At 37.4% G+C, this 12,500-nt stretch overlaps 1 protein-coding gene and 1 long non-coding RNA gene across 2 annotated transcripts in view; both read right to left on the bottom strand.

The window, feature by feature from the left end:
- Nucleotides 1–12,500, bottom strand: part of LOC115224739 (epidermal growth factor receptor substrate 15-like 1) — a 269,100-nt gene that overhangs the window by 239,742 nt on the left and 16,858 nt on the right. The gene's annotated exons all lie outside the window — the stretch shown is intronic.
- LOC118768017 overlaps nt 8,432–12,500 on the bottom strand; it is a 15,915-nt gene continuing 11,846 nt past the window's right edge. Inside the window, exon 3 of the long non-coding RNA XR_005003937.1 lies at nt 8,432–8,612. This is a non-coding gene — a long non-coding RNA (uncharacterized LOC118768017). The remainder of the gene's footprint in view (nt 8,613–12,500) is intronic.

The raw sequence follows: 12,500 nt of genomic DNA, 5'->3' as shown, positions 1-12,500 counted from the left end.
TGTTCTAAAACCTGATTTTAAAGAGAGAATGTGGCTCAGACCGCTATCAGTTAAAATACAAACTGATTCATTGAGGATGATCACATGGTCAGATAAGGGAATATATATATGTATATATATCGTTTATCTTTTACAGTCATAAGACTGCGGCCATGCTGGGGCAGCACCTTGAAGAATTTTAAGTCAAACTTATTCTACCAGTCTCTTTTGCATCACCACTGGTTATCAAATAGTGCAGGTGTGTGTGTGTGGGGAGAGGGCAAACAGACACAAAGTACACATACACATATATATATGACAGGCTTCTTTCAGTTTCCTATTTCTTTATTACCCACAAGGGGCTAAACATAGAGGGGGCAAACAAGCTTTATATAGCTATGGTAAGACCTCACCTGGAATTTGCATCACTGGTCTGGAACCCCTATCTTACCCAGGATATCAATCGTCTGGAAGCTGTTCAGCAACGTGCAACCAAAAGAATACCCTCCATCAGGCATTTGCCATATCCTGAACGCCTTACTTCCCTGGGCATGGACATTGAAACTCCGACGTCTGGCAGCTGACTTGGCAGACACCCATAAAATTATCAACCATCGTGCAAACAATAACTCTGAGCACCTTTTCAAACTCCACCCATCTAACACCCGTGGACATATTTACAAAGTAAGAAAACAGCACAGCTCCCATGACTTCAGGAAACATTTTTTCACGCTGAGAGTTGCTGAAGCATGGAACAAACTGCCAGCATCAGTTGTTAGTTGTCGGAGCACTGCATCCTTCAAAACTTCCATGCTTCCTGAGATTCGCCAACACTACACTTGATTTTCTCCCCTCCATACACACACAAGCATGTATCTGACTCATACACTGTTCACTTTCCAGACATTTATATATTACTGCATGTACTTTATATGCACTCTCTGACAAGTTGTGGTGCACCTGAGCACTGTATACAATAATTTCATTATTAAGAACAGACAAAGGGATTCAGTCGATTACATTGACTCCAGTGCCTAACTGGTACTTGATTTATCGACCCCGAAAGGATGAAAGACAAAGTTGACCTCGGCAGTATTTGACCTCAGAATGTAACAGCAGACGAAATACCTATTTCTTTACTACCCACAAGGAGCTAAACATAGAGAGGACAAACAAGGACAGACAAATGGATTCAGTCGATTATATCGACCCCAGTGCCTAACTGGTACTTAATCTATCGACCCCGAAAGGATGAAAGACAAAGTCGACCTTGGCAGTATTTGAACTCAGAACGTAGCAGCAGACGAAATACCGCTAAGCATTTCGCCCGGCGTGCTAACGTTTCTGCCAGCTCGCCGCTTCTTTCAGTTTCCATCCAGTAAATCCGCTCACAAGGCTTTGGTCAACCCAAAGCTGCAGTTAGAAAAAAAACTTGCCTAAGCTGTCACGCAGTGAGAATGAACTCTGAACCATGTGATTAGGAAACAAGCTTCTTACCACACAGCCACACCTGTACCTATTTATATACATATCAACACAAAAAAAAACATGCTACTTCAAACAGTAGACACACTGGCTGTGAAGACTGTCCAAAACACCAGGGAAACCTAAGTGGCCAGTCACACAATTACAATAGCATAAGTGCTGTCTGCAACTTTACGACTTCACAATAATGTCATTCACAGCGTTACAATAATATTCACCATCACATTTAGTTAAAGTGTAAGATTTACATGCTTTTTTTTTTGTTGTTGATGTACTGTAACTCTGACCTACAAAGATAGATGATGTATAACAGGCTCTAAACAATTAATGGTAGTTTAATAATAAATAATAGCAGTTGATTAAATGCAGACAGACTAGCATGATTATTATCGTTACCTCCGCCGCCTTAGCGAAGGCAAAGGTATTGTTTTCAGTCGCGTTTGCTTGTTTGTTTGTCTATGGACAAGATATCTCAAGAACCACTGGAGGGATTCAGATGAAACTTTCAGGGATGTTTGGCCTCGTGACTGGCATGAACTGATTAGATTTTTAGGATTGATCTGATACAGGACAAGGATTCTGGATTATTTTTCTTTAATTTTTTTTTTTTTTTACTTTACATGTATATGTAGAGTTTCACATAGTTCTCTTGTACACATACACAGGTATATTCACACATTTTCAGCATTAAACATTACCATCCCATTTCCTTTACACACACACACACGCATGTACACAAACATACCTCTATTTTACACACACACATACTCACACTTCAAATGTCATTTATCGGCTTTTTCACTCCTCCTTTCGTTATTCATCTATCACTCCCTTCCTTTCTCATACACACAACGCTCTCTTTGCCATTTATGTCCTCTACCTTCACCTCTCACACCGGCTCTGGCAGAATTGTTAGCATGCCAGGCGAAATGCCTAGCAGAATTTCGTCTGTCCTTACATTCTGAGATCAAACACCATCGAGGTCGACTTTGCCTTTCATCCTTTCAGGGTCGATTAAAGAAATACCAGTTACGCACTGAGGTCGATATAATCGACTTAATCCATTTGTCTGTCCTTGTTTGTCCTCTTTGTGTTTAGCCCCTTGTGGGTAGTAAAGAAATAGGTATTTCGCCTGTCACTACGTTCTGAGTCTAAATTCCACCAAGATCAACTTTGCCTTTCATCTTTTCGAGGTCAATAAATTAAGTACTAGCTGAGTACTGGGGTCAATAAATTAAGTATCAGTCGAGTACTGGGGTCAATATAATCAACTTACCCTCCTCCAAATTTCAGGCCTTGTACCTTTAGTAGAAAGAATTATTATTATTATTATTATTATTATTATTATTATTGCAGTCTTTGGAACAGCTCTTTAAACGTTGCTTGGAAGTTATTTTTATTGACAATTAAATCCTTAAACGAGACTCTAAATTTAAAAGCTCGTCAATATTATGCAAATTTTAATGCCGACATTAATCAGCATTCCAACAAAAGTGTACTCCACCACCAACTTGGTTTTCTTCATGACTTACAGAAAAACAGATATTTTTCAATGAAATTTTTTGCAGTGTGCATTCCAATAAATAATATTGGAATCTGTTGTGAAAAATGTCTTCGGGGGAGGGAGAGGAGTTTCAGATAATTTATATGAATCAACTTTGTTTCCTCATAACTTTCAGAAATATAAATATTTTTCAATGAAATTCTTTACAGTCTAAATTCTGATAAAATTGGAATTTGTTGTGAAAAATATCTTGGCAGATAGGAGAGAGGAGTTTCAGATAATTCACATGAATTTACTTCGTTTCCTCATAACTTACAGAAAAATGAACATTTTTCAATGAAATTTTTTACAGTGCAGATTCTTATAAAATTGGAATTTGTTGCGAAAAATGTCTTGGAGGGAGGGAGAGAGGAGTTTCAGATAATTTACAGGAATCAACTTTGTTTCCTCATAACTCTCAGAAAAATGGATATTTTTTTAATGAAATTTTTAACAAATATCTTTCAGATGATGTGGATTATATGATATCAGAATTTATCTTTTATCTTTCACTTGTTTCAAATTATTAGACTGCAGCCATGCTGGAGCACCACCTTGAAGGACTTTTAGTCAAGTAAATCAACTCCAGTACCTTCTCTGGCCAAGTAACTGTGTACCTCCTCTACAGTAAGACACCCGTTTCTGTCTCTCTGTCACACTCTAACCTTTCACCATCTGACACAAGATCCCCTCCTCCAATGACCCCCTCCCCTCTCAAAGATTCTTTGTCTTGCAAAGTTATTTGATGACCCTGCCAGTGCAGGTACCACGTGAAAAAAGCATCCTGTCCACACTGTAAAGTGGTTGGCATTTGGAAGGGCATCCAGCTGTAAAAACCATGCCAAAACTGACCTCACTTGTTCTGATGAAAGAGGATGAAAGGCAAAGTCACCCTCGGTCACTCAGAACATGGAGACAAACATAATTCAACTAAACATTTTGCCCAGCATGCTATAAATTCTGCGAGCCTGCTGCTTTAAAAAAGAGTACATATTGATTTGATCAACATGTGGAAGACACTGGATATCAAGTAGAGGATACCATCACCATCATCATCATTTAACATCCATTTTCCATCCTGGCATGGGTTGCACAAAAGAAAGTTCAGTTAATCATTGTCGATAGGATTTGAACTTATGCAGTGAGACCCCAATGGATTTCTAATCAACTGCCTTAACCAGTCATTAAGAGATTGATATGAAAGATTGTGAGTTGAACCAATTCTGCTATATGGCTCAGAAACCTGGACGTTATCAAAGAAGCTTGAGAGGTGGTTGGATGGAACCTACACTCGCCTCCTTATGAGAGCTCAAAATCTTTCGTGGAAGCGTCATTCAACCAAAATGCAAATATATGGGAAACTACCACCTGTGTCATCTCTTGTGAAAGGTAGGAGAGTCCAGTTTGCTGGACATTGTTGTAGAGCTGAAAAAGAGGTAATTTCTACTCTTCTCCTCTGGAAGCCATCTACTCACGATACCAGGGGGCGCACACTCTCCTACCCTGATGTAATCTCCAGGGATACAGGCATCCAGCAACAGGACCTCCGTAATGCTATGATGGACCGTGAAGTCTGGCGTAGCATGGTAAATTCCATTGTCTCAACCACGGTCGAACAATGATGATGATGATACGATTTACAGATTTAAAGCTTTATCTGCTTAAGAGTTCAACAATTAAAAACAAATTATTTTACATGTCTCAAAGACTCTAAATTTTTACAATATAAATATGTATGAGTAAATTTTAAAAAACACATCTTTGGTAGTATAGTGGTAAGTATCCGACCTGTCATGCGGAAGACCAGGGTTTGATTCCCAGCTGGGAGGCTTTTTAAATGTTTATTAATAGTGGTTGCCCTAGCATGGCCACAACCCCTGGTTGAAACCAAATATAGAATAACAGAATAATTCAAAATTGTGTAAATATTTTTCATCATCTGGTGTAAAAGAAATCAATATATGAATTTAAATCATGGGAAGTTACCTCGTCTTCTTTGGAATCTTTGCCACTCTCCTCATCGCTTTCTTACCACAACAGATCATCTTTCACCACCCGCCCACTCACCCTCAATAATTGCATTTGAAATTCCACAATTTTTATATGATTTTTCTCTCATACTTACACACAAGTGCTCCCTATCCACCACCACAATAACCACCCAATTTCATTTCCTCATAACTGTCAGATAAATGGATATTTTTTAATGAAATTTTCTACAAATACCTTTCAGATTGTATAGATTCCGATTGTATGATGATTTGTGATGTAAAATTCTTTCAGTGGAGTGGGGTTAGAGCAGTTTGGGATAATTCACAGGAGCTGACTTTGTTTCCTCATAACTTTCAGAAAAATAGGTATTTTTTACTGAAATTTTCTACAAATACCTTTCAAATGGTATAGATTCTAATTGTATCATGATTTGTGATGTAGAATTCTTTCAGTGGAGTGGGGTTAGAGAAGTTTTGGATAATTCACAGGAGCTGACTTTGTTTCCTCATAACTTTCAGAAAAATAGATATTTTTTAATGAAATTTTCTACAAATATTTTTCAGATGGTTTAGATTACAATTATATCAGAAGTAAATGTGAGAAATAAAACTCATGAGCATATACGCATACATTCTGACACATCACATATATATCTACAAAACGAATTTTGAACTTTTGAAAAAATTATGTGAGTCATTATGTACATGCGCATGCCAACCAATGCATTTCTTTTTTCACATTAGATTCCAAAATAGTCATAATCAACACCGTCTGAAAAGTATTTGTAGAAAATTTCATTAAAAAATACCCATATTTCTGAAAGTTATGAGGAAACAAATCCAACTCATGTAAATTATCTGAAACTGCTCTTTCCCCACCCTTGGGAAAATTTTTCACAACAAAGTATAATATAGTCATAACTTACACCATCTGAAAGGTATTTGTAGGAAATTTCATAAAAAAATATTCATTTTTCTGCAAGTTGTGAAGAAACAAAGTTAGTGGGGTACACTTGTGTAAGAATGCCAATTTTTCTACATTTTCTACATCGATCATGGGCAACTTGCAGCCAACAGGACTTCCTGAATGGCACGCCTAACAAAAAAATATCTTGAGTTTTTTTTGAGTAATGCAGCCTACCACTAACGATGAGCCATGGCTCATGCAGCCTACTTCTTATAAAAAGCTGCTCACAGGCGCAGGAGTGGCTGTGTGGTAAGTAGCTTGCTTACCAACCACATGGCTCCGGGTTCAGTCCCACTGCGTGGCATCTTGGGCAAGTGTCTTCTGCTATAGCCCCGGGCCAACCAATGCCTTGTGAGTGGATTTGGTAGACAGAAACTGAAAGAAGCCTGTCATATATATGTATATATATATATATATATATATATATATATATATTATATATATGTATGTATGTGTGTGTGTGTACGTGTTTGTGTGTCTGTGTTTGTCTCCCTAGCATTTCTTGACAACCAATGCTGGTGTGTTTACGTCCCCGTCATTTAGCAGTTCGGCAAAAGAGACTGATAGAATAAGTACTGGGCTTACAAAGAATAAGTCCCGGGGTCGATTTGCTCGACTAAAGGCGGTGCTCCAGCATGGCTGCAGTCACATGACTGAAACAAGTAAAAGAGTAAAAAGAGTAGAGAGTATGCCTGTCCCACATGAACATGGTCCAAACACTTTACCATAGAATTGCCCAACACAACAGCGGAGCAAACACACACGCTATACCATCCTTCACGAATTAATTTCTTCCATCAATAAACCATACATTATTTTCCAAACAAATACTGCCTTTCACTCTTTGCCTGTCTTGTGTATTACATATAATACAGAGGACGTATTTCCCAGGCATCTAGGCAGCATATATGAAACACAATCCCATTTCTGTAAAACAGTGAAGAATCTATAAAAGCTATGACTGATAGATATGATTACAACAAGTACACCAAAATAATTTATTTTAAATTTCCAGTCTAGTTACAGCATGTATATATTAATTCAGAGCATCTCAATGACAGGAATATATCCATAAATTTAACCCCTTGCCTGTCCTGTATGTCATTTGTGACACATAGGACATATTTCATTGGCGTCCAAACATAATATATGATATTTTAATGGAGCCAAAAATCTATAAAAGCTGTAACAGATAGACAGGATTATAAGCAAGGAAATAGCAAGATAATTCATTTAAAATTTCCTGTCTAGTTACAGCATGTATATATTAATTCAGAGCAGCTCAATAACTGGAATATATATTCATATACTTAATCCTCTGCCTGTCCTGTGTACCATATGTGATACACAGGACATATTTCTCTGAAGCCCATGCACGATATATGACACACATTCCCAATTTTTCTTCGACCACCAGGGTTAACTTGGGACTAATTACTCAGAATGTATGAAACAAGGATTAACTACAAGTTTGAAAAATGTGCATGGGACAGTTAAGACGAATTTATGAAAATGCTTTGGACAGGCAAAGAGCTAAATAGCTGTTAAATAAGATTAGATGTCCATTCAGAAACAGTTTAAACTTTTGCTTGTCCTGTGTTACATGATACACAAGGCATATTTCCCTGAAGTCCATGCATGATATATGGCACACATCCCACCCCCTTTTTTTTTATGCAACCAGCAGAGTTAACTTGGGACTTATTTATGAAGGAAAAGCTTTACATTACTCAGAACACACGAAACAAGTTATGTTGTGTCTGGGAAGATTCATATTGTCTTTGATTTCCACTCAATAATTATTTATATTTTTCCTTCCAAAATTTTCTTTGCCTTTCCAACTTTGTCAATGGATGTTGACAAAGGCTAACTAGCTAACTAATAGTCTGAAATCGAGTATAGATATTTAGGACAAAATTATGAAAATGCTTTAGGCAGGCAAAGAGCTAAAGGGTTTATTTATGCTATTAGACGTTAATTTCCTTGGAAAGATTGCTGTTAGAGTGTTGTTGCTTAATATCTGACCAGATGGAAGTAGCAGTCTGATTTTCCCATAAACCACACCCTAAAATTTTACAGAGCCAACGAGGAGATATCAATATGGTAGCTCTCTGGCTGCTAAAAAATAACATCTAAATCTCAAATGAAACCCTACTGTTCGTTCACTTTTATTTGTTTCAGTCAATGGACTGCGGCCATGCTGAGGCCCTGTTTCGAAAGGTTTAGTTGAATAAAACAACAGCAGTGTTAATACCAGTGTTAATAAACCAACTGAAGCAGTGTTAATACCAAAAGGCAGGATTCTGCTTTAAGCACTTCACATAACCCCTCATAACTTTTTCTTTTTTGGAATTTTCAGAAAAATGTTGAAAATTTGCATTCTACATGTGGGAATTCACACCAATATGAAAAGAAAATTTTTTTTCAATTTTTAAAAATGTTTTTAAAATTTTTTAATTTTTCGAATTTTTTTTTTTTTTTGAATCAGAGTTTAAATTACAGACAATCCGAATTTTTGGCTTAAATCCCAGCAAAAGACCATTAAATGTGTTTATGGGGAGAAAGATAATGAAAAACATCAATATGTCAGACTGACAAATAAACGGGGAGGGTGTGAGGTCACCATGAGATGTGCTAAAAATGACAACTAAATCACACACAGAAAAAAATTTTTGTATTTGGTTTTTGCATAATTGTATGAATTCCTATGAGTAGAACAGAAATTCACAAAACGTTTCTGAAAATTCCAGAAAATAAAAATATTATGAGGGGGTTATATACAGGGTGCTTAAAGCAGAATTCCAAAAGATAAAATTTATCACCACTTAAAATTGGATGTTGTGTTAGAACACACCGATACTGCAACATTTACCATGAGAGAATCTTTCATATGATTTTGTGATGCATATGACCACATTTGCTTAGACCACCAGTGGGAGGCAATCACCACCATCCCTGCTGCCAGGTGTTTATTTTATCAGTCTCTTTGCCAAACCACTGACGATGTAAACAAACCAACACCAGTTCTATATTTAAGAAAAGAGGAATTATGTGCATTATTTACATTATTTACATTGTTTACATTCAACGGATATTTGTCCTCATCTAGATGAGGACAAATATCCGTTGAATGTAAATAATGTAAATAATGTAAATAATGCAAACCAACACCAGTTTTCAAGTGGTAGTGAGGGACAAACACTAACACACACATAAAAGGCACCTGTGCTGGTGACAAATAAAGGGCACCCATGATGGTGACACTTAAAAAGCACCAGTGCCGATCACATGTGAAAGGCATCTGTGCCAGTGACACATAAAAGGCACGTATAAGACACCTGTGACACTGGTACATATAAGGTACAAGCGCCGGTGACACATGTAAGGCACCTGTGATAGTGACACATGAAAGGAGCCAGTGCCGGTGACACGTGAAAGGCACCAGTGCTGGTGAGACATATAAAGCACTTGTGCCAGTGACACATATAAAGCACTTGTGCCAGTGACACATAAAAGGCATTTGTGCTGGTGACACATAAAAGCATTTGCGCCAATTACACATAAAAGGCACCTGTGCCAGTGACTCATAAAAGCACCCAGTACACTCTGTGGAGTGATTGACATTAAGAAGGGCATCCAGCCATATAAAAACCAAGCCAAAACAGACTAGAGCCTGATACAGCTCTCTGGCTCACCAGTTTCAATCAAACCGTCTAACCCATGCTAGTATGGAAAACGGACACTAAATGATGATGATGATGATATCGCTACTGAGACAATTCCATCCAGAACTACACTATTTGGGAGATATAGAAAATTTTTGTCTCAAAAAGGTTTACATCCATTTTTGTCACGCACGTCACACCACATAAATGAGAACTGTTAACAAGCAAACTCATTAGCATTTTTGGGAAATTTCAAGGTCAATGCAAATTAACACTATGAGAGTTGTTATGCTGGCTCCGGCGAAATTCAGCAGAATTAGCAGTTAATATTTTCAGATCAAAAAAATTATTTTTGTGTGACATCATGTACGTCACGTGGTTTTTTGGGGGATCCTCTTCAAAAAAAAAATTCACCATACATTCCAGGTAGAAAGCTTTTGCTTGTTTAATACTTGCCTAGTTAGTCAAGATTTACTGCAAAAATGGCATCAATGCAATTCTTGCAAATGTTTAAGATTTAAAGAAACCCCCTTCAGTCAAATGACATTGGGATTGCACCCAGAAAGTTCCCCTCCGAGGCCCAAGTGGTTGTTTAAAGAAGACTAGCAGTCATCCATGCATACTAACCTCTCCTCTCCGTGCCACAAATGTCATCCAAGGGAAAGACAAAGGCCAATACAGCTTGGCACCAGTGATGTCGCAACTCATTTCTACAGCTGAGTGAACTGGAGTAAAGTGAAATAGAGTGTCTTGCTCAAGAACACAACACAGCTCGGTCCAGGAATTGAACTCACTACCTCATGATTTGTAAGCCAGATGCTCTCACCACTGGGCCATGCGCCTTCACATATAGATAAACCCCCTTCAGTCAGGAATGACCATGGGATTTCACCTAGGAAGTTCCCCTCCGAGGCACAAGACCAGGTAAGGTTGTTTAGGGAAGACAAGTAGTTGCCCATGCATACCAGCCTCCCATCTCCATGCCACCAATGTTTTCCAAGGGAGAGGCAAAGGGGCCAATACAGCTTGGCACCAATGACATCACAACTCATTTCTACAACTGAGTGAACTGGAGCAACGTGAAATAAAGTATCTTGTTCAAGAACACAACATACAGCCTAGTCTGGGAATTGAACTCACTACTCATCACTGTGAACCTAATGCTCTGACCACTGAGCCATGCATCTTCACTTGTTCAAAATTCACAGCCCAGACATTCTCTAAGGCCTACATATGAAACTCACAACCCTTGAGTCACTCTGTAACTGCTGCCAATTACTGCTTTCAAATTTTGGCACATGGCCAACAATTTCAGGGGCGGGCTAAGTCGATTACATTGACCCCCAGTTCTCAACTTGTATTTGCTTTATCGAACCCCAAAAGGATGAAGGGCAAAGTCAACCTTGATGGAATTTGAACTCAGAACGTAAAGATAGATGAAATGCTGCTAAGCATTTTATCCAACATGCTAACGATTCTGCCAGCTCACTGCCTTACTTCTGCCAATTATTATTAATTAATGAAAAAATACAGCTTAGATATTTCATAATTTGTATCTCTGATATTTTTATGAATTTGCCAGAATCTGCCAAAGACAGATTTTTAACATTCCACCTGAATGAGGATTGGCTAAAAAATAGCAACCCAATCTCCCTCAAGACCACATTAACCTGTTTCAAATAAAGGATTAGGTTCACAAATATCAAGTTTCATCCCTTTCATGTAAAAAAAAAAAAAGAAAACAGCACACCAACCCAATCACCACTCTCTGACTTGGTTTTTTTCATGACCTTTGGTGGTCACACACACATACATTCTATACATACATACACACATACATACATACATACTAACACACATCACATATATCAGAAAGACTTTTGTACCACCACCCAACCATAAATTTTTTTTTTTAAATATTAGACATGGCGGAAAATTGATTTCCTACCATGTCTTATAACAATAATGATGAGGAAGTCATAAAAATTAAGAATTTCTATTAAAAAAACGTAATTTCTATGTTATGTATATTTATGTCCTAGTTTGCCTCACGTTTAGGATTGAATTGCCGGATCTTTTCGGTTTGAACGGCAGTTTTTTCTAGTGGTGTCATATGAAATTGTCACCCATAATTATGACCCTAGAATCGATCTATTGCATTTCAATCTGTTTTAGGGTTAGGGTTAGTTAGGGTAGGTTAGGGTTAGGGGTGGGGGAAGAGTATCTTTTTTTCTTCACAAATGTAAATAAACCTAATCTGTTTCTTAAATGAGGGACATATTCATATGGCACAGAATGTTATTTACCTCAATAGACATCACTGATTAATTGAAATTGCAAAAATTGAAGAAAAAAACAACAAATATAGTACAAACTATAGAAATTTCTCAACAAAGGCAAGAGAAAAAGATGTTTTATAAACACATTCTACCAGTATACGAAGTTTTAAATTTTTTAGTTACCTAGAAATTATGTTAAAAACTGCCGTTCAAACCGAAAAGATCCTATATCTATAAAATGACACTTGAAATTTTGGAAAAATATGAAATGTGTGTCAATATGTACGTGTACACGCACCCAACAATTCTGATGTATCATCATAACCTACACCATCTGAAGGGTATTTGTAAAAAATTTCATTAAAAAAATATCCATTTTGCTGAAAGCTATGAGGAAACAACGTTGGTGGGAACACTTTGTAGATATACTATTTAAAAAAAACCTATAACTTGGCGGTAATTCGATAGAGATCGATAAGTACCAGACTGAAGTTAGTATTGTTGGGGTGGGGATTGATCGATATTATCTAGAATAAACACCTTCAAATGATGTTGTGTCCTCGTGTGGCCGTAGTCTGTTCAATGATTGAA

Source organism: Octopus sinensis, linkage group LG26 (assembly GCF_006345805.1).
Source record: "Octopus sinensis linkage group LG26, ASM634580v1, whole genome shotgun sequence".
Taxonomy (NCBI): domain Eukaryota; kingdom Metazoa; phylum Mollusca; class Cephalopoda; order Octopoda; family Octopodidae; genus Octopus; species Octopus sinensis.
Note: the sequence above shows the minus strand (reverse complement) of the source record. Positions and strands in the feature narration are given on the sequence as shown.